Source organism: Anabrus simplex, chromosome 10 (assembly GCF_040414725.1).
Source record: "Anabrus simplex isolate iqAnaSimp1 chromosome 10, ASM4041472v1, whole genome shotgun sequence".
NCBI lineage: Eukaryota > Metazoa > Arthropoda > Insecta > Orthoptera > Tettigoniidae > Anabrus > Anabrus simplex.
In genome coordinates this window covers 129,337,533-129,359,767 of record NC_090274.1, presented here as the reverse complement: position 1 = coordinate 129,359,767, position 22,235 = coordinate 129,337,533, and the positions used below count along the sequence as shown (strand labels likewise).

General features: G+C 39.1%; 1 protein-coding gene across 4 annotated transcripts in view; it reads right to left on the bottom strand.

Moving 5' to 3' along the window:
* Positions 1-22,235, bottom strand: part of Ypel (Yippee-like) — a 377,506-nt gene that overhangs the window by 121,544 nt on the left and 233,727 nt on the right. For 2 of the 4 annotated variants that reach the window (XR_011018787.1, XM_067154922.2), the window contains exon 3: positions 5,349-5,386. The exons of the other annotated variants lie outside the window; for them this stretch is intronic. The gene's annotated coding sequence lies outside the window, so the exon portion shown is untranslated. The remainder of the gene's footprint in view (positions 1-5,348; positions 5,387-22,235) is intronic. 4 annotated transcript variants of the gene reach the window in all.

Genomic DNA, 22,235 nt, shown 5'->3' with positions numbered 1-22,235 from the left:
TATGTGGGCCGGCACAAGGTTGCACTTGACAGTTGTAAGTCATGTTGGCACCACTACAAAAATGAAATGAAGAACGTCACCCATCAATCAGAATCACCAATCTACTACTTTTTATATGTCAGATAGAGTTACGCATTTTATTCACGTTAATTCCTATTTAATTCCGTATAGTGCTTATAATCTTTTATTTGCTTACACAAATATGAGCATTTAATAAATGTTATAAGGTTTAAGCGAGCCACAAAATAAATACGAACTATTTTCAGTTGATTGTTGTTGGCAATATGGGTAGTATAGTGGTGCCATCTATAACTAGCTTGACTACCGCATTGAAGTGTTGCCGTTATGTATGTCGTCGCTAGCACGTGGTCAGGTGTGATTCGCGCGTTTATGAAAGTTTTGTTTTCATTGTGAGATAATTGTGAAGTTTCATTTTAACGAATGCAGTGCGATGTCTCGGAAACGACAACACAGTCATGAAACGCGAAGTGATAATTCTTTGCGCCGTGGCGGTGTGTCCCTTAATAGTCAGGCATTAGAATTAGTGCGGAGAACTCGCGAGTTTTATGAGAGGGAGAGGAAATTCGTACGCTTGTACAGCCGTCTCTCTGTTCCTGCAGATCATGTTGTGGAACGCATACGTCAAACATTAGGGCTTTCAAAGCGTACTGTTATTCAGAGAGGTGTCCGCCTCCAAGAATAGATGTAAAAAGGGACCGGGGTAGGCTACATAGCAGTAGCGGAAACGGGACTGATAGTAGGGACTTATTTCACAGCACTTCGGGAAGAAACGAATTAAGCTATCTCCTGTAACAGGAATTAATTATTTCCAGGCTGATTCAATAGAAAAAGACGGTACCGTACGATGATTACAGCTCAAAGTCCCTTCTGTCATTGTTATGGACAATGTACCTTACAACTCCGTAATAATGAACAAGACCCCTCCTTCGAGCATCAGTAAAGAACTGTTGGTGTGGAATGGCTGCAGTAAAGAAATATCCCAGCGCATATGTGTATGACTAAATTAGTCGACGAGATAGCGAAGGAACAAGGGCACGAGGTTATTAGGTTGTTGCCGTACCACTGTCACTTCAACCTCAATGAATTGGTACGGTATGGGGTGAAGTAAAACATTACGTACCGGTACGCACTAATAACAAATCCTTCACAATTACTGAAGGACTGTTTAGGGAGAGTATTGCTCGAATGGATGCGGCTTTGTGGATGAAGAAAGTTAGCCATGTCGCAACATTCATTAACTCGACAATGGCAATACATGGCATCATCAGTGACTGTCAGGAGTTGATGATCTGCCTAGACGATGATGACAATGACAACGAAGGCGACGGTAGTGATAACAGTGATCTGGAGGGTATCGAGCCTCTACGTGTATGAATCAAGTATGAAAATAAGGATTCTGAATTTTCGTAAATTTTATAGATTTTACTTGAAATATTTTGTGTTAGTACCGGTATATATTATTCTAACATTTATTGGTGTATTCAAAGTGAGATTCGTGTCGGCCGATTTCTTTAGTATTTTAACATCGCGATAATAAGAATTTCGTAGTATATTTATCTCGTATCATTTTGTGTGATAAATAACCGGTGAGTTGAAAGTTCGATTTTTGTCGGCGGATTTCATTTGTTTTGTGTATCATCGCGATGATATTAAAAACATTTCTTCCATGTTTTTAAAAACTCACGTGTCTTGCAATCAGCTGTTGTTGCGGCGGCAACATCGCTTCGTGCGCCATTGCAGTGCGCAGCTGTCATGTGCAACCTTACGCCGGCCCACCTATAAGCAGTCTCATAAGAGCAGCCGCCATCCTGTAGAATTAGATAGCTGCCAATGCCAAAGGGGCTAAGTAGGAACCGAACCATTGATCTCATCATTAGACTACTTTTTTCTTGTACTATCATGTTCCTGATACTGCGAACCTAGGTACTAGGCAGAAAAAATTTGTCTGTTTTGCTCTACGACGCACCGTTTTCGAGATATTCAACATTTTGCATTTAAGTCCCAATTTTAATGAATTGAACCAGCACGACATGTTAGCCTCTAAGCTAGCTTTCTTGATAAGAGCAGCAGCCATCTCGCTACTTTCATGTCTGTTACTTCTAATTTATGAATAAGATATCCTGAGTCCACCCAGCTTTCACACCCGTAAAGCAATCTCTCTCTCTCTCTCTCTTAGCATTAATCCCGACTTGCAGGGTCTGCTGCTTTGCTACATCTCCTCCATTTCTGTCTGTCGTTGACATCTTCTGGTGTTAAGCCAACACTGTGCATGTCTGCCCTGATGTTGTCAGTCCATCTCTTTGCCGGTCTTCCTCGTGGTCTTGTTCCCTCTGGGTTGATGTGGAGCGCTGTTTTGGCAACTGAGTCGTCCTGTTTTCTCATGACGTGGCCGTACCAGCGGAGACGGGCTTCCCTCACTTTGTCTATGATGGGCGCGACACCAAACCTTTGCCGGACGTCCGTGTTCCTTATGTGGTCACATCAGGTCAGCCCCATGGACCATCGAAGCATCTTCATCTCCATGGTTGTCAACATTTGCTCCTGTTTCGTCATGGGGCGACATTCAGTCCCATAGATCGCTGCTCGCCGTACCACACTCTTATAAACTTTTGCCTTTAGATATTGAGGCATCTTTTTATCACAGAGGACTCCAGTGACCTGTCTCCACTTGAGCCAAGCTGCATTTACCCTCATCCGAGTATCAGGAGTGGTGTCACAGTTTGAGGTGACGACGGATCCTAAGTACTTAAATTGCATGGTCTTCTGCAGGTCTTCTTCACTGATACTTATGGTACCTCTGGTTTGGGGGCCACATTCCAGGTATTCTGTCTTCTGGATATTGAGGTGCAGTCCATTTTCAGCCAGTCTGTCCTTCCACGTTTGAACCTGATGCTGGAGTTCAGGACGGGTTTCTTGTGCAAGTACCACATCATCGGCATAAAGCAATGTTGGTCTGAAAACAGACCGATGTAAAAATAGTTTCGTCTGGGAGCTGACTTCCTACTAACAGAATACTGTTGATCGCAACTGCGAGCTCACTGCATTAGCTTTACTACACCTTGATTCAATCTCACTTAATATATTACCATCCTGGGAAAATACACAACCTAAATACTTGAAATTATCGACCTGTTCCAGCTTTGTATCACCAATATGACATCCCATTTTGTTGAATTTCTTACCTACTGACATCAGTTTAGTCTTCGAAAGGCTAATTTTCCATACCATACTCATTGCACCTATTTTCAAGTTCCAAGATATTTGACTGCAGGCTTTCGGCACTATCTGCCATTAAGACCAAGTCGTCAGCATAGGCCAAACTGCTTACTAAATTTCCACCTAACTGAATCCCTCCCTGCCATTTTATACCTTTCAGCAGATGATCCATGTAAACTACGAACTACTAAGGTGAAATACTACAGCGTTGTCTAACCACTGTAAGTACCCTGAACCAAGAACTCATTCTACCATCAATTCTCACTGAAGCCCAATTGTCAACATAAATGCCTTTGATTCATTTTAATAATCCACCTTTAATTCCATAGTCCCCCAGTATAGCGAACATCTATTCCCTTGGCACCCTGTTATGTGCTTTCTCTAGATCTACGAAACATTAACACAACTGCCTATTCCTCTCGTAGCATTTTTCAATTACCTGGCGCATACTGAAAATCTGATCCTGACAGGCTCTTTGTGGTCTGAAACCACACTGGTTTTCATCCAACTTCCTCTCAACTACTGATCGCACCCTTCCTTCCAAGATGCCAGTGAATACTTTGCCTGGTATACTAATCAATGAGATACCTCGATAGTTGTTGCAATCCTTTCTGTTCCCTTGCTTATAGATAGGTGCAATTACTGCTTTTGTCCAATCCGAAGGTACCTTACCAATATTCCATGCTAATCTTACTACCCTATGAAGCCATTTCATCCCTGCATTCCCACTATACTTCAACATTTCAGGACTAACTTCATCTATTCCTGCTGCTTTATGACGATGGAGTTTATTTACCATCCTTTCCATCTCCTCAAGCGTAATTTCACCAACACTTTCCTCCTCCCCATGAGCTTGGCTGTTTGCAACACCACCAGGATGATTTCCTTTTACGTTGAGAAGATGTTCAAAATATTCCCTCCACCTCTCCAGTGATTCGCTGGGATCTATGAGTTCACCTGAATTACTCAAAACACTGCTCACTTCCTTTTTCCCTCCCTTCCTAAGATTCTTTATTACTGTCCAGAAAGGTTTCCCCTGCTGCTTGACCTAGCCTTTCCAGGTTATTACCAAAATCTTCCCATGACTTCTTTTTGGATTCAACAACTATTTGTTTCGCTCTGTTTCTTTCATCTACGTACAAATCCCTTTCTGCCTCAGCCCTTGTTTGGAGCCATTTCTGATATGCCTTTTTACGTTTACAAGCTGCTCTCACATGAGCATTCCACCAAGACGTTCTCCTTTTCCCATTATTACACACAGTTGTTCGTAGGCATTTCCTTGCTGTTTCTACTACAGCATCCCTGTATGCCACCCATTCTCTTTCTATATCCCGAACCTGCTTACTGTCTACTGTTCGAAACTTCTCACTAATCATATCCATGTACTTCCGTCTAATTTCCTCGTCCTGGAGATTTTGTACCTTTATTCGTTTGCAGACAGATTTCACTTTCTCTACCCTAGGCCTAGAGATACTTAGTTCACTACAGATCAGATAGTGGTCTGTATCATCGAAAAATCCGTGAAAAACTCGTACATTCCGAATAGATTTCCTGAATTCGAAGTCGGTTAAGACAGTCTATTATGGATCCTCCCATGTGTAGCGGTGAATAGCCTTATTGAATTGAATTACTGTAATTTACACATTAAAATTTAACATGAAACAAAACTCGCCCATTTTGTTTGTTGTGAACGACTCTTAACATTTTGACAAGCATAATACCATCACAATATGCTATGTATGGAGGACAGCGAGTGGCGCATTGCTTTCTAATACCCACACATCTGAAATCCTTTAATATCTCCAAAAGTACTCGTCTGATTTGCAAAGTAAGTAAATCACTGAATTTGTCGCTCGATTCTTAGTTTTTGTAATGGGTGAAAGTAGTATAGTTCCATTTAAAAGAACAAAGTTACTACCTGTTTCGCGGTAATTACGTGCATGATCGAGAGGAACAGGACAGTATTTTACGAGTCCATTAATACAGTTTAAGAATTTGAAAACAGAATATCTACACCTCTAACGAATCAGAACTTAGCTGAATCACAATGCATGATCTTTGTTGGTGCTATAACCTCCATTTTAAAGTTTAGTCAATGTCGGTGGTCTTACCTTCAATCCTCAAATGTAAGGAGCACAGCTAACTGCATCTGGAAAGAGAGAGAAGGAGAGCATGACAAGTGGTTCCCTTGGGCGTGGCACTTGAAGCACTTCATGAATGACTCCAGCTGGTATGCAAGCTCCTCCTCTGTTTAAAATTAGAAAATACATGATCTGCCAGACTTTCCTCAGGGATCTAGGGGGCGCCTAGGTGTGTTCGGTTCAGCACTCAGCACCACAAATACGCCTTATCCTCACTGTGAGAAATGTCCAGATAATATTCAACACAGGGTGGCGGGGGTTGTTTTAAGGAGACAATAACTCTGCAAATATTCAAGATCGGAATAATGTCTTATTCAATGATCCCTTGTTTGGACGAGATTCTGGATCAAATTAAAGCTCAATCCACACAATTGTACTCAAGTTAAAAACAGAAACATTTTCAATAACAACACTGACTTTCTACGGATAATGTTGTATCTAAAACAACAAACATGTTGATTCAGAACATGCAAACCATTTGTCTCTTATAACCCGCCGTTAATGACATTTACACATGTTTAACATTGTATCAAGGAAAACAAATCACAGACAGAAGTTTCACTAGAGCATTGACTGCTACATGAGGTACTAATGAACATGGCTTAGGTAGGGTTAGTGCAAATGTACCGCATATTGGATTTGTTTGTTACACAGCCTCACACGTAGCAAAACAAACTTGGCAAATTTATGCAACCTCTGGACGCCATAATGTCCACTCTCATTGGCAATAAAAAAGGAGCAAATGAGATTGTTCGGCTTTGTATGAAAAATAACTAAAATCAATTGAAACAGTTCTAGATGGACGCTGTTCATGAATAATGAAACTTTGTCAACATCTTCAAAACATGACTTGATAGAGCAGAACGGTTTTCGGATTTGATATCAGCATGAAAAACTGCACTAGAAACAGTAAACATGTCAGATGTAATTATATTAGATGTAAATCAGTGTAATATGATCTGAGCTAACTGCAGGCTGCTAATTCTCATGCGTGGTCTATGGCTGTATTAAAGGAGAGACAAAACGAAAGAATCTCTGATTCCACAAAAATATGTAACAACTCTCGATGGGATCAGACGGTATCATCAGCACCGAAAAGACCAACAGTCGATATCAAGATTCACAGCAACCTATTACTGCTTGTGTAATTTCCTCACAAAGACGAGGTCTCCCAGCTTCTGCACTAGGAATATCCTCACAAAATTACACTGTTCTAGATCATTTCAGGCGTTACATATTTTATAGTGTCAATGAGAACGAGTAGCAGATTAGACGTTCTCTTCAATGTGATTCTAGAACCAACATTTGATAATAACGTAGCTGTGAACAGATTTTTCAGCGTAAAATACTGCAGTGCCTTTAATAAGACAGTAGCCCACGGGACGGAAGACATCTAAACAGACTGTTATACACACTTTGATAAATAAATAATACTTTTTTTTTTGCTAGTTGCTTTACGTCGCACCGACACAGATAGGTCTTATGGCGACGATGGGACAGGGAAGGGCCAGGAGTGGGAAGGAAGCGGCCGTGGCCTTAATTAAGGTACAGCCCCAGCATTTGCCTGGTGTGAAAATAAGAAACCACGGAAAACCATTTTCAGGGCTGTCGACAGTGGGATTCGATAAATACATAACATTATCATTATAGACTGTTATGCCTTTCAGCGTTCAGTCTGCAAGCCTCTGAATTTATACTCTTACAGATTTATTTATTTATTTATTTATTTATTTATTTATTTATTTATTTATTTATTTATTTATTCAGGTCGTGGAGAACTTATCAGCCAAGGATAACAGTTATTTTAAGTGATGTATTTTTCAGCACAGTATGATTGCGATTGTTATTTATATACGATAGCTCTGGTTTAATTAACCTTTTATGTGATCTATTCGAGTTGAAAGTCTGGGAAGCCATATTTGTTTGTTTACTTACAGTGCTCACTCGAATGATCAGCTGGTGATTACATACGAACTTTACCTGTCTCTGCTGACAATTCATGCACTGAGATGGAGGACTCAAACATTTTGGCTTATGACAAAGGTAATCACCCTCAGACTGGGTGAAGTCCACTCGAGGGGTTACTATTCATATCTCAAACGCACATCCGAATGAGCACCGAACAAGGTTAGTGAGTAGACAGATACTCACTTGATGGTTTGATGCTCCTGCTATGTGCTGAAGTTAATTTAGGAACATTTTCAGAACAAGGACAGCAATCTTGAAACTAAATAGAACGAAACAACTACCAACACCAAACGGTGATCTCGAGGGGGAAACTAAAACATGATACCTATGATTCTGAATTTTCTTGTTTGTAGAAGACTTTGTGAAGTTTCTATCCACTGCTATTCATTTTTTGCTTGGGCCTAAGCACCCGACGACGAAATTTTACGATACGCACAAAAAATCGTATGTTAATACAGAAAATAATATAAACAAAGTTTAAATCCCCAAGGGACGGTTAGTAGGGAAAGAGAAAAAAAAGGCCGAGTAAATATTTATAACAATTAACACAATTTTTAATTCCACAATCAACACAGAAGAGCAGTTAGAACTGTCTTTCATGAAAACAATGAATGATGTCTGATAAATTATTCTCAACATGTATATGGCTATTTGCATGAAAATAATTCAGTGAGGGAAAATGATCCCGCAGATGTTAGTGCAGTTACACAAACGGTTTACAATGACACGGGTAATGATCCAAAGATGAAATACAGCTTGCAACAAGTAGAATCGCGGACACTTCACCTGGACCTGATTGTCATCGTTGGAGTTATTAAAAGTGACATAGCTCACATCTTTCCTGTTAGCCACGTACGAGCGAGCTCTCTATAAACGCCTAAGACTTAACGTCGCTTTTAACCCACAACGGGGATTTATATCCTCAGCCGGTACATGAATCAATACTTCTACTCTCGATTCGGTTTTAAATTCTGCGAAGTTGAACAAACTGATATAATAGTGAAAGGAGTTTGACAATGTTGGGCATCAGTACTTATTCGAGACCTTCAGAATATTAGGAATTTCTGAGAAATTGAAGAAATGAACAGTTTATCTCCAAATAGAAAACACTACCAAAATAGAAACTGTAACCGGAAAGTCTGCTTTATCTCCCTGTCATTACAATCTACGGACAGATTGTATTTCAAAGACGCTTTAGTACCCCATCTTCCATCTTTAATGACCATGAGTTTCGCTGATGACTTGTACGCAATAGTCGAACGGCAGCACTTGAGCTGTCGAAAAAATTCAAGGAGATTTCAAGAAATAGGACTTTATATTAACCCAATGAAATCTACTGCAATCTGCATCGAACGCGAAAAATTAATCGAAGACCCAGCTGAATTTAAGAGCTATGATATACCAAGTTTGCAACACGAAACGAACATCCACTATGAATTAAATAATTTTCCAACCTACACTGGAACTTAAAAAAAAAAAGTAAATAAATTGATTTCTTCACTATTACAGCCTGATCAGAAATTACAATAAAAACTCGTTTATATCCTCATCTCTCAAATACCCTCCATCAACTATCAAACCATACAAAATTCCGAAAAAGTATTCCTTGCTGATACACACATACTAATACGAAGTGCTGTTAAGGTAATTATTCAAATATCTGAAGACATCCCTAATGGAATGGTCTACAGTGAAGGGAAAAAAATAAGGACGGGGGTTGGGACTCCACTGCGCCACTTAGGAAGCGCACATCAACATCTGTAAGGTACTATTAAGCTCAGGTGACGAGTAGAGGAAAGTGACCTTACATGGGGCGATTCCTTTTACGGGGCACTTAAATACCTGAGCCGGGAGGTAGCGTTGAGACTACAAAAGCGCTCCCGCATTGTTGCGTGAGACCAAAAGGAAGAAATTGGCTCCTCGAGTTCATTTATTGATACTGACGTCTTTGCCGACACCCATAGGAAGGTTCGCAACAATCTTCTTTTTGAGTGGTGGTAAGACATGAAGCTATCAGTTGCTGCTTCAGATCTTGGCCTAACTGCAATTCTACTTTAGCTGAAAGTAACTCAATATGGCAAGTTCCCTGTTATGGGATAGATGTCGTATTATGGGGCAACCCATATTAGGAAACTCGCGTTGTTCCTTTTGGTATGAATGTTACTAGAATGATTTCAGTTTATTCACTGTGAAAAAAGGACTACTAGCTGAATAATAATAATAATAATAATAATAATAATAATAATAATAATAATAATAAATATTTTTAAATATATATTTAAATACAGTACCAACGATGACTGAACAGCCAAACACACTGGGAGAAAAGTTCGTCCAGAGCTAGAACATCGTGCGAGTTCGCCGTACAAAGGTCAGCTCACGTTGCAGAAATCAAAGAATACCACTATCACCTCAAAGAAAAGAGCGAGTGGGGAGCCGAAAATGAGGATGACGAAGATGTACAGGACTTTTCTCAAACGACTGACCGGAAATGACCTGAATAAGGTGTAGGTAATGTTTGAAGTGGGCACACACTTTTGTGCGAAATGTGTGCAGGGAAAGAAAACGTGGGGAAAAGAAAATAAGAATGCTTAAACACGAACAGTAAAATGTAAACTTGTCGGATTTTGAACCCAAACCGCCGAGTCTGTGCACACATCCATCCTGTTCAATAAATGCATTATTTTGAGTAATTGTCTGCAGTTGTCGTTATTTATGTATATCTTAGAAAAGCAAGGAACCTCCATCACTTCATATTAGGAATCCAATTTTGATACTTTAAAAAACTGACTTGTAATTAGACTAACGTCCTAGAGGAATTCGGAATTGACAGGAAAACAAGAATGTTAATAAAACAAATACCTAACAGGAACTTTATCAAAAGTCAATTTTTTCGGTGAAAATTCTGAACCATTTGAAATATCAATCAATCAAGATCTTCATTTAGGGCAGTCCCCCAGGTGGCAGATTCCCTATCTGTTTTTCTAGTCTTTTCTTAAATTATTCCAATGAGATTGGAAGTTTATTGAACTTCTCCCTTGGTAAATTATTCCAATCTCTAACTCCACTTCCTATAAATGAATATTTGCCCCAATTCGTCCTCTTGAATTCCAACTTTGCCTTCATATTGTAATCTTTCCTACTTTTATAAATTCCACTCAAACTTATTCGTCTACTAATGTCATTCCACGCCATCTCTCCACTGACAGCTCGGAACATACCACTCAGTCGAGCAGCTAGTCTTCTTTCTCCCAGTTCTTCCCAGCCCAAACTTTGCAACAGTTTTGTAACGCTACTATTTTGTCGGAAATCGCCCAGAACAAATCGAGCTGCTTTTCTTTGGATTTTTTCCAGTTCTTGAATCAGGTAATCCTGGTGAGGGTCCCATACACTGGAACCATACTCTAGTTGGGGTCTTACCAGAGACTTGCATGCCCTCTCCTTTACATCCTTATAACAACCCCTAAACACCCTCATAATCATGTGCAGAGATTTGTACCCTTTATTTACAGTCACATTTATGTGATACCCCAATGAAGATCTTTCCTTATATTAACACCCAGATACGTACAATGATCCCCAAAAGGAACTTTCACCCCCATCAACGCAGTAATTAAAACTGAGTACTTTTCCTATTTGTGAAACTATCAACCTGACTTTTAACCCCGTTTATCATCATACCAATGACTGCTGTCCATCTCACAACATTATCGAGGTCATTTTGCAGTTGCTCACAATCTTGTAACTTATTTATTAATCTATACAGAATAACATCATCCGAAAAAAGCCTTACCACTGATTCCACTCCCTCATATCATGTATATATAAAAGAAAACATAAAGGGCCAATAATACTGCATTGCGGAATTCCCCTCTTAATTATTACAGGGTCAGATAAAGCTTCGCCTACTGTAATTCTCTGAGATGTATTTTCTAGAAATATATAGCAACCCATTCAGTAATTTTGTCTAGTCCAATTGCACTCATTTTTTGCCATTAGCCTCCCATGATCTACCCTGTCAAATGCTTTAGACAGGTCAATCGCGATACAGCCCATTTGACCTCCTGAATCCAAGATATCTGCTATATCTTGCTGGAATCTTACGAGATGAGCTTCAGTGGAATAACCTTTCCTAAAACAAAACTGCCTTCTATCGAAACAGTTATTAATTTCGCTAACATGTCTAATATAATCAGATAGAATGCCTTCCCATAGCTTACATGCAACGCATGTCACACCTACTGGCCTGTAATTTTCAGCTTTATGTCTATCACCCTTTCCTTTATACACAGGGGCTACTACAGCAACTCTCCATTAATTTGGTATAGCTCCTTCAATCAAGCAATAATCAAATAAGTACTTCAGACATGGTACTGTACTATATCCCAACCCACTGTATTTAGCGTATCCCCAGAAATCTTATCAATTCCAGCCGCTTTTCTAGTTTTCAACTTTTGTATCTTTTAGTAAATATCATTGCTATCATATGTAAATTTTAATACTTCTTTAGCATTAGTCACCTCCTCTATCTGGACATTATCCTTGTAACCAACAATCTGTACATACTGCTGACTGAATACCTCTGCCTTTTGAAGATCCTCACATACACACGTCCCTAGTTCATTAATTATTCCTGGATTGCCCTTCTTGGAACCCGTTTCTGCCTTAAAAAACCTATACATACCCTTCCATTTTTCATTAAAATTGGAATGACTGTCAATTATGCTTGCCATCATGTTATCCTTAGCTGCCTTCTTCGCTAGATTCAATTTCCTAGTAAGTTCCTTCAATTTCTCCTTACTTCCATAGCCATTTCTAACTATTTCTTTCCAACCTGCACCTCTTTCTTAGTCTCTTTATTTCGCTTTTATAATAAGGTGGGTCTTTACCATACCTTACCATCCTTAAAGGTACAAACCTGTTTTCACATTCCTCAGCAATTTCTTTAAACCCATCCCGGAGTCTGTTTACATTCTTATTTACCGTTTTCCACCGATCATATTTACTTTTTTAAACTGCCTCATGCCTGCTTTATCAGCCATATGATACTGCCTAGTAGTCCTACTTTTAAAAGCTTCCTTATTATCACATTTATTTTTAACTATGACAAAAACAGCTTCATGATCACTAAATCCGTCTATTACTTCGATTTCTCTATAGAGCTTTCCTCTTTTTATCAAAACCACGTCCAGGATATTTTCCCATCTAGTTGGTTCCGTCACTTTCTGACTCAGCTGTCCTTCCCATATTAGCTTATTTGTCATTTTCTGGTCATGCTTCCTGTCGTTCGCATTACCTTCCCAATTGACATTTGGTAAATTCAGATCTCCCGCTACAATCACATTCCTTTCCACGTCATTTCCCACATAGCTGATAAACTTATCAAACAATTCTGAATCCGTGTCAGCACTACCCTTTCCCGGTCTGTACACTCCAAAGACATCAAATTGCCTATTATCTTTAGAAATGAGCCTTACACCTAGAATTTCATGTTAGTCATCTTTAACTTTTTCGTAGCTTACAAATTCCTCTTTCACCAGAAAGAATACTTCCCCTCCCACCATTCCTATACTATCTCTACGATACACACTCCAGTTCCGTGAGAAAATTTCTGCATCCAATATATCATTTCTCAGCCATTATTCAACTCCTATTACAATATCTGGTAACTATTAAATTACTTAACTGTATTCCTTTTTTTTTACAATACTTCTCCAGTTCAACACTAACATTTTTATGTCATCCCTACTTGACTTGCAGATCTCTGTACCCTTAATCACCGCTCCCTAGATAACCCCGTTTCCCTTAATGTACCTCCTATTGCCCTTCCAAACAAATTTCCTACAAATGAACCGATAGGCCTATTTCAAAATGAGTTATATCAATATTTTTCTTGTTTAATTCTGTATTAGAGAGTCTAATCACCAATTCTCTTTAACATTGTTCTAGAAAATATAATTAGAACCTGGGAAAAAGCTCTGGAAGTAAAAGGAATATAGTGAATACATTTAGGGAGGAAAGGACAGAACTTAGAAATTAAATGTTTGGCTTTCACAGATGACCTTGCCCTCTTGGCTCACCACCGAGAAAATGTTCAAATTATGCTGAATCCTCTACATGACTTTGCTGAGAAAACGGGCCCCAAAGTCTCATATGAGAAGACGGAGTACATGGAATATGGACATAGAGGGGAGAGACACTTACAAGTGAAGCATGGGACTGTAAAAAGAACTGAGAAATTTAAATATCTAGGGGAATGGATAGAACCTAATGGATTGGATAAAGAGGCAAATTGGGCAAGGATTAGAAAACTAAAATTAGCTTACAGGTTAACCCAGAACAGATACAACAAAAGAGCAATATCTTACACGGCCAAACTTAGCCACTACAGCACAGTGGGAAAGCCAGAGGGTCTCTACGCTTCAGAGAGCCTAACAATGAATAAAAAGGCGAGTTTCAAGATCTCGGAAAAAAAAAGAGAGGAGAATCTTAAGGAAAATTTTAGGACCATGGAAAAATGCTGATGGGGAGTGGAGGAATAGAAAAAAATGATTAACTCTACAAATACACCGAAAAAATCACTGTCTCCATGCGAAAGCGAAGGCGAAGGCTAAAATTCTATGGGCTTCTAGAAAGAATGGATGAGAAACGGCTAACTAAGAAAATTTTCAAGTACATCACTGGACTGAAAGCTTCGACGAAGTGGGTAGAAGAGGTAAAAAGAGGTGCAATAGAAAGTGGACTTACAACGGATATGATTCACAACAGAGAAGAATTTAGAAGCCGAGTGGACAGCATCAAAACATTCCAGGAGAAACCATCAAAATGTAGACCCAAATTAGTCATCTGTGAAAGAAAGGAAGATTAGAAGTGAAAGAATGAAGAGGTTCTGGGAGAAGAATAATAAGAGAAAGCCTTAGGTTCAATGCGGTCCATAGGCGGCCAAATTCGGAAACAAGAAGAATGAGAAATGTGTACTTTGTGAACATGAATTACATTTTATAATGTAGAGAAATAGTTGCAGAACCAATCTATACTATTCATAGACACGCACCTGTGATAATCTTGAAACAAAAAAGGTATCCGATATAAGCTACTTTCCTCTATATCCATGTTACAAGAAATCTGAGAGAAGAAATAATTCTTACTACAATCCCTCAATTTCCCTCCATCTGACAATTTGCAACATCCTCGCTTAGAAACAACTGACGCCAGAAAAGTGAGTAGAGTCCAAGAGTGGTGCAACTTGCAGCAGAAAGGAAAAGGTGTATGTTTACACAACGAATATACTCCTGCCAACTGCTGGATTAGAGACCAACTGAATGGCGTGAGGTAGTTAATGACAGCAAACATTTCAGCAGTTAGATCGGTGCCAGGTAGAAGCGCTGCCTCAAGGAAATTGAAACTCTTGCGCATGTTTAGGGATCTTAACAACCGCACGTTAATTGCGTTAACAATAGTCATTTGAACGTAAACGCATTATCATAATCATATCATATCACATTTAGTAAATTCCAGAAAGCTTTCGTTTCTTTATGAATGCTGTGTATGTTGAGTGGTCACTCTAGAGGAGGAAGCTTCCACTAAAAAACCTGAAGAGCCACTTCTACATTTATTACTTCTGTAACTCCGAGGGAAAACAGCGATAACGCTGTATCTTATGGGACGCGCCGATAGTCCGTCAATGATTTCTAAAGTATTGAGAATTTAACCAGGAACCCTAGTATCTTCGACTGTAAGAAGGGACATCTTGAGAAATGTGAAACTTGCGTGGTAGAGGTGGAGTTCAGCTGACTTCCAGACAACACGGAACAGCACACCCACCAAGGTTAACCAGTCCGCATATCGCGAGCAGGACTGCGGCCTATGAGACTGTGACAGATTTGAGCCAAGCGTATCTGAAGATACAACGGCACGTAAAAGAACACCTTGCACCTTCAGACGAGTGGCTCAGGCGGCAGCTTCTCACCGCTGGTCTCCGTATCCACTATATGTGAGATTTCTGCTGGACAACGCGGAGGCGGGACAGTTATTTCTCCGGGTACTCTGATTTTCCCTTTCATCATTCATTCCAACAACACACTCCAATATAACTTAATTTCATCTGTCACTCAATCATTGCCCCAGAGGAGTGCGACAGGCTTTGGCAGCCGGCAGAATTCCTTCCTCGCCGCTAGATGGGGGCTTCATCCATTCCATCCCTGATCCGGTCGAAAGACTAGAAACAGGCTGTGGATTAAAGAATTTAATTTTCAAATGTGAACCTTGGACGTGACTCACTCAGGGAGTAAAGAAAGTGGTGACCACAAAACGAACCATTTACTCCTATACTTCCATAAAATTTTACAGTCTAGCTAACACGTCAATCCATGTGACAATATTAAGTGTAAAGTGGAGAATGGTCACTACAGATCAGAGCGGTTCAAGCGTGACTGACTGACTGACGCACGCAGAAGGCTTAGAGATAGAGCGAATAGTGAAGAACTAGTGATGGACAAAATCATCGGACTACGAATCAGAGGGAAGAGGCGAATGACCTGTTAAACAACAACAACAACAACAAAGCCTGAGCAGGAACAAGAACAACTGGCATGAACTGGTCAAGCCTTAACATCTGGGAGACTGGCCAATGACACATGCCTACGTGTGCACTTGAGCCTACAGAAAATCCAATAGCACCATCAGTTTCCTTGTTTCGTTTCACGTTAGGTCATTTAGGTCTCGAGTTTTATATGTATATTTTAACATTTTTTTTTATAGGCAAGTGGAACGCAAAATGTGCCTGTCAGCTTTGAGACATTGTTTCTCCAAAACCCGTCATCCGATCGAATCCAAATGTTAACACAATATACATTGAGATGCTTTTTAAATTCTTGATAAATTTCAGAATGTTTACAACAAAAATATTATCAATTTTGTAAGGTAACTTTTCGTCGGATCGGGGTGGTTGTCGTTTTGTGATCTTTATATATCCGGTGCTGTATTATTGGATGATGCAGGTCGACACCTCGCATGTACAGTAAAGTTCCCTCCTGTCATTAGCATTCAAAGAAACTGTGCTACGAGGTCATGAAAAACATTTCCCGTCAGCGTTCCTCATATGTCCAATAGCAGCTTTAAAAATCGTACGCTTAGTTTTTGTACTGTACTAGATAGTTTTTTTATAATTAAAACGAAATAATTCCTGATATAAAATGTCGAGCAGCTGTTACTTCAGAACACAAACTTTCTGAGACTTGTGCAAAACCACAAGTTGTGTATAAAATTAGTGTCGGTTATTACAGCATTTTTTTTACATCGTTATGCCCTACTCAGGAGCACGGTTGGACTTGCTTAGCTGATGTGTTGGTCTTCTTTTCCTCCCAAAATCTCTTCATCCTCTCGCTGAGCTTCTTCCTTCGTTCTTCTGTCCAAGTTATAGTAGCTCTGGTGTTGGGTTTGTCTTCAAAGTGGTGATTGTCGATTTTGGTTCTGAATTTACATCTGTCCTGTACAATGTCTTCTGAGATGTTGATTTCCTGGAGATCTGTTTCAATTTCACGAAGCCAGCTGTTCTTGGTTTTAGACGAAAGGGCCGGGTTAAGAATTCTTTTAGTTAGCCTGTTAGTGTTCATTCTGATAATGTGTCCATAAAATTTCAAATTTCAAGTGCGAGAATTTTTTTCAGAATGACAATATATCTCCTGGGATGAATTTTTTTCTCCATATTCCACCTATACAAACAGGGCCAAAATTCTTTCGTAAAATTTTCCTTTCTTGTTTCTCAATGTCTTTGGTTAAAGATCCGCCACCAATGATTAAGGTTTCTGAGGCATATAACGCTTCAGGTTTGATCACTGTATTATAGTGTCTAAGTTTTGCATTCCGATATATTGATTTTTTTCTTATACCTGTTCCAAGTGATCCTGTATGCTTTCTGTAATTTGGAAATTCTTTCTTTATTTGCTTCGCGGTTTAAACCAGAGGGCTGAATAATTTCTCTCAAATATTTAAATTGGTTTACTTGAACAATTTTGCCGAATTTAGTTGTCATAGGTTGTCCATATAAGTACCGTGAGGCTCCTTCCATGTACCGAGTTTTCTCATAAGAAATTTGAATTCCCGTTTTGATGACAATTTAATGCAGTTTTTCAATGGAATGAATTGCTTCATGCCTATTATTGGAAAGGATTGCTATGTCATCAGCAAAGGCCAGACATCACGTGAATTCTGTCTTTACGTAGTCTTCCAAGGGTTATTCCTTTAGTTTTCTTTTCCCAGGTCCTGATTACTTTCTCAAATACCAAGCTAAACAGTAACGGCGATAAACCATCCCCTTGACGGACCCCGGTGTTAACAGTAAAAGGCTCAGATATTTCGCCTAAGAATTTAACGTTTGAAGTAGTGCCAGTTAATGTTTGTTTGATTCTCTTGTTTTTTTTATCCACTTGAAATTCTTCTTGAGTATTGAAAAGTGCTTGACGGTCTATAGAGTCATATGCTTTTCTGAAATCTACAAAAGTACTGACTGTTTGTCTGGTTTTGCGCATTTGGAGGATAATTTTGAGATTAACGATTTGTTCTGTACAAGATCTTCCTTTTCGGAAACTTACCTGGTATTCACCAATTAGATGGTCTGTTTGTTTCTCAAGTCTAGTGAGCAAGGCCCATCAAGCTAATTCCTCTATAATTATTTATGTTCGATTTATCCCCTGTCTTGTGTAGTGGATGGATTAGCGCGCATTTACAATCTTCCGGAATTTCTTCAGTGATCTAGATGTTCTCTAGAATCGAGTGGATTTTCCGGACTACGCTGTCACCTCCTATCTTCAGCATTTCGGAAATTATACCATCTTCTCCCGGGGCTTTGTTATTTCTGAGTCCATGGATTATTTCTTTGACTTCTTCGAGTGTTGGAGGTTCTGAATCTTTATTAGATAACGGTTTTTCAAAGGTGAGTTGCTCTTTAGGGGATTCACAGTTTAAAAGATCCTGGAAATAAACTGCTAGAAGTTTGCAGTTCTCTTGATTATTCGTTTCCAATGTGCCATCTGGGCGTTTGAAGCAAAGACCAGGTGCCTGATAATTTGATAATTCTTCTCTGAAAGTTGTGTAGAAGTTTCGTGTATTGTTTTTTGTAAAATCTTGTTCAATTTCTGCCAATCTGTAGTGTTCGTATTTGCGTTTTTCAGACCTGATAATTTTTTATGTTTGTTTCTGTATTTTGGAGAATTCCTACCAAGTTTCAGTTCTAAAGTTTATGGCTTTGTCGCAGGTTTTATTCCACTACCTATGTTTGCGTTCCCTGGGTGGTGTGCCAACATTTCAAGAAGCCTTCAAATGTATGTCTTTGAGTTCTAACCAGTTCGAAGGATTGTGAGTAGGAATACTTTCAATGAAAGTACTAGTGTTCTGTTTAAGAAATTCCGGATCGACATTCAGGTTTTTTGGTATTCTAAGTTTGGACCTGTTTGGTTGAAATTTGACCTTGATTAAGGATAGATGGTGGTCAGAGTCAATGATCCCTTTTTTAACTTTAACATTCATAATTTATTTTGGATTTTTCTTGGAAATAGCCACAGGATCTAGTCGAAATTCTCCCAAGTGAAAATTTGGGGATCTCCAGGTTGTTTTCTTGTGTGGAAGCGCCCGGAAATGTGTTCACATTAATTTGAGATCAAAAGTTTTGCAAAAATCAATTAATCTTTCTCCATTTTTATTAGTTCTATTGTGCGCTGGGTATAGTCCTACAGTGGTCCTGAATTTCTTTTCTCTACCAATTTGGGCATTTAAATCTCCTAATAGAATTTTTATGTGATGATTTGGAATTGTGGCTGTAGTTTCTTCTAGCAGTTCCCAGAAGTCTTCCACCATTTGTGTATCTTTTCGATTGTAGTTATTGGTGGGTGCATGCGCATTACGTAATGTATAAGCTTTGTTTCCTGATTTAATGGATAGTGTTGAAATTTTTTCAGAAGGCGAAGAAAAGTAAAGTACTGAGTTTACAATGTTTCTTCTTACAGCGAATCCTGTGCCAAATTGTAATGGTCTCTTATGAAGGGAGATTGCTGGCTTGCCTTTGTAAATTCTATAATTTCCTGAGTCAAAATGATTTTCATCCGTGTATCTGGTTTCCTGAAGTGCTAAAATTGGGATGTTTAAGTTATCTAACATGTCTGTTAATTGTTTTAACTTCCCAGTTTTCCGAAGTGTGTTGATGTTTAGACTACCAAAGAAAGTTTTGCATTTTGGGCGAAGAGATTTGGGAAGCTCCGATACATTCCCGCATGATGTTCTCGGTCCCCCAGAATCCGATAACCGAGAAAAACTAGTATGTCTATTAGGGCCTGGGGTAGTTATATTGTAGGTTGATTCCATCATGCTATCAAGTTAAAAGTATTGGGGACATCGATCTACGTCGGTGTCATGGTTACATGGTGTCATGGTAGTGAGCTCCAGAGATTGCTGAAGATGTTGGCGAGCTGTGCCTATTTTTGGTTTGCGAGAGGTATTTTATTTCCCTCAAACCCTCCGGACAAGTCCGGCGAGCCTCCCGATTCGCCACCTGGGACGCGCCCGATAGGGGAACAGGCTGAAACCCCCACAGCATTATTATTATTATTATTATTATTATTATTATTATTATTATTATTATTATTATTATTATTATTATTATTGACAACATTGCGTTTTTATATCAGGCTGCATTTGTCTGGGTTAGAATAATAATAATAATAATAATAATAATAATAAAGAATCTTCTAAGAACAAATGGATCACGTCAGTTAAGTCGGATATGGAACAACTAGGTATCCCACTGGGACAAACTCGTGACGTAATACTGTTCCGTGAAGCCATCCGACACGGTGTTTTCCCAACGTCCCTTACAAGTAAGAAGATTACAGGAATCAAGTGGACAGAGGAGAGAAAGCTGGCTCATAGTCAGCAAATGAAGGAGTATTGGAAGAAGAAGAAAGCAACAACTTTACCGAAGAGTAGGCACGAGCCCCGTGGTCCTCAGTAGGCCTAAACGACAAAGAAGAAGAAAGAATCTATTTACATACAAGTAATTTTTCTCATGAATATATTAGAGGATGCTTTCAGTTCTAATAGTGATATGGATATCCATATTAAGAAAGAAATGAGGTTTGTTTTCGAATAATATTGGAATTATTACACCCAGCTTATGCACAGTATTCGCCAGAGCTTCTGATAGTGACTGCTACAATTCCTTACACACATCCAGGAGCCTATCAGTCAATACAAAGAACTAACTAATATCTCATCTTTTATAGAATAAGGTCGTAAGAATCTCATCAAAGTTTTAAATTTGACAGCTATTGAGAGGAAGCTATGGACACTTATTATTCTGCCATTAGATAATTTACAAAACGAGGGCACTTATGCCATTACCCAATTTCTGAATGTTCTATCTACACTGGGATTATAGCCTATACGCTCACGTTCAACAGCAACAATGCTGCTTGCTCAGTTAGGCAAACTATGTGATATTTATTTATTTACATGTTTCGTTGTGGTGTTATTCTTATTTTAAACGATGCTAATGGCGTTGCTAGTAACCTCCGCCTGATATTCAGAGTGATGCCTTCACATGTCTATTGGGCATCGTTTCAATTATTGTCAAAGGACAGGAGTTCTTGGAGGAAAGTGATCTAAAATACGAAGGCTAAGCTTGAACTGTCGGCAGCTGATTCTCCTATTCCATTGTTCCGAGTACGATCCTAATCGATGTCCGATATCGATAGTTGGAATGACATCGTGACGTCACATGTGTAAGCATGGCTGAACAAAATGGCCTGATGATGATGATGATGATGATGATGATGCTTGTTTAAAGGGGCCTAACATCTAGGTCATCGGCCCCTAATGGTACTGTAACGGTTCAAATCCCGTTACAAGATGATATCTGTATTTTTATTATTTTATCTGTATTATTATTATTATTATGTTATCTGTGATATTGTTACTATTATTGTAATTATCAGTCTTATTTAATTCGATTTTGCAATTGCCTGTTGCTTGCAAGATTGTACTTAGATGTATGCATATATACGTATGTGTAGAATAACACTCAATACCTGTATAGTGAGAATTGTTGTATATATCAGAGATTGGGTGTGACTTTGGGACATTGTGCAAGATTAGTGGCGATTCTGCCAAGTCATCGCCGCGCCATGGCTACGTTATCGTATTTATTTAGAATATGCGCTCAGAGAGTCAGCCGCCTCCGGGCTATTTCACCACTGTATGTAATGTCTGTCGCGTAGGTGGGAGTATGTCATTGTTATTTCTGGAGATTACGTAGCTGTGTCAACCAACGTCTATATAAGGTGGGTGCATATTGTAGCGTCAGTCATTAGTTATACGGATGCAGTACAGTGAAGAAGTCTACTAGATCAAGAGGCCTTAGTTGGTTAGCCAACGAGTGTGAACGAGAGATGGAGAAGACTCAGTGAGCCATTAATTATTGGTCATTGAGAGAGTGAGACCAAATGGTTGGTCCGTCACTTAGTGGAAGACACGGACGCAAGGGCTTACCATGAAGTCAGAGAGGGCAACCCAGGACCTACCAAGAGGTAATACCACATTGACTTACAAAGAAGTCAGATGAGATGGAGAAGAAGCAGTCACAAGGATGTATCACCAAGTTAGGCGTGACACATCTACAGTAAACACCAGATCAAAGGAATACGTCGTAATTACACTAAAAGTGTTGAAGGTACAGTCAAGTGAATCAGTGAGGGAAATATTTCGTATAAATTGTTAAATGTCCCGTCAAGAAGAATTCAAATTCATGCCTAGTTTCTTTCAGTTGCAATGTCATAATTTCACATTCTCATCTGTTTTATCGCAACAAGACTCACTATTTTTTTGATATATTATTTAAAG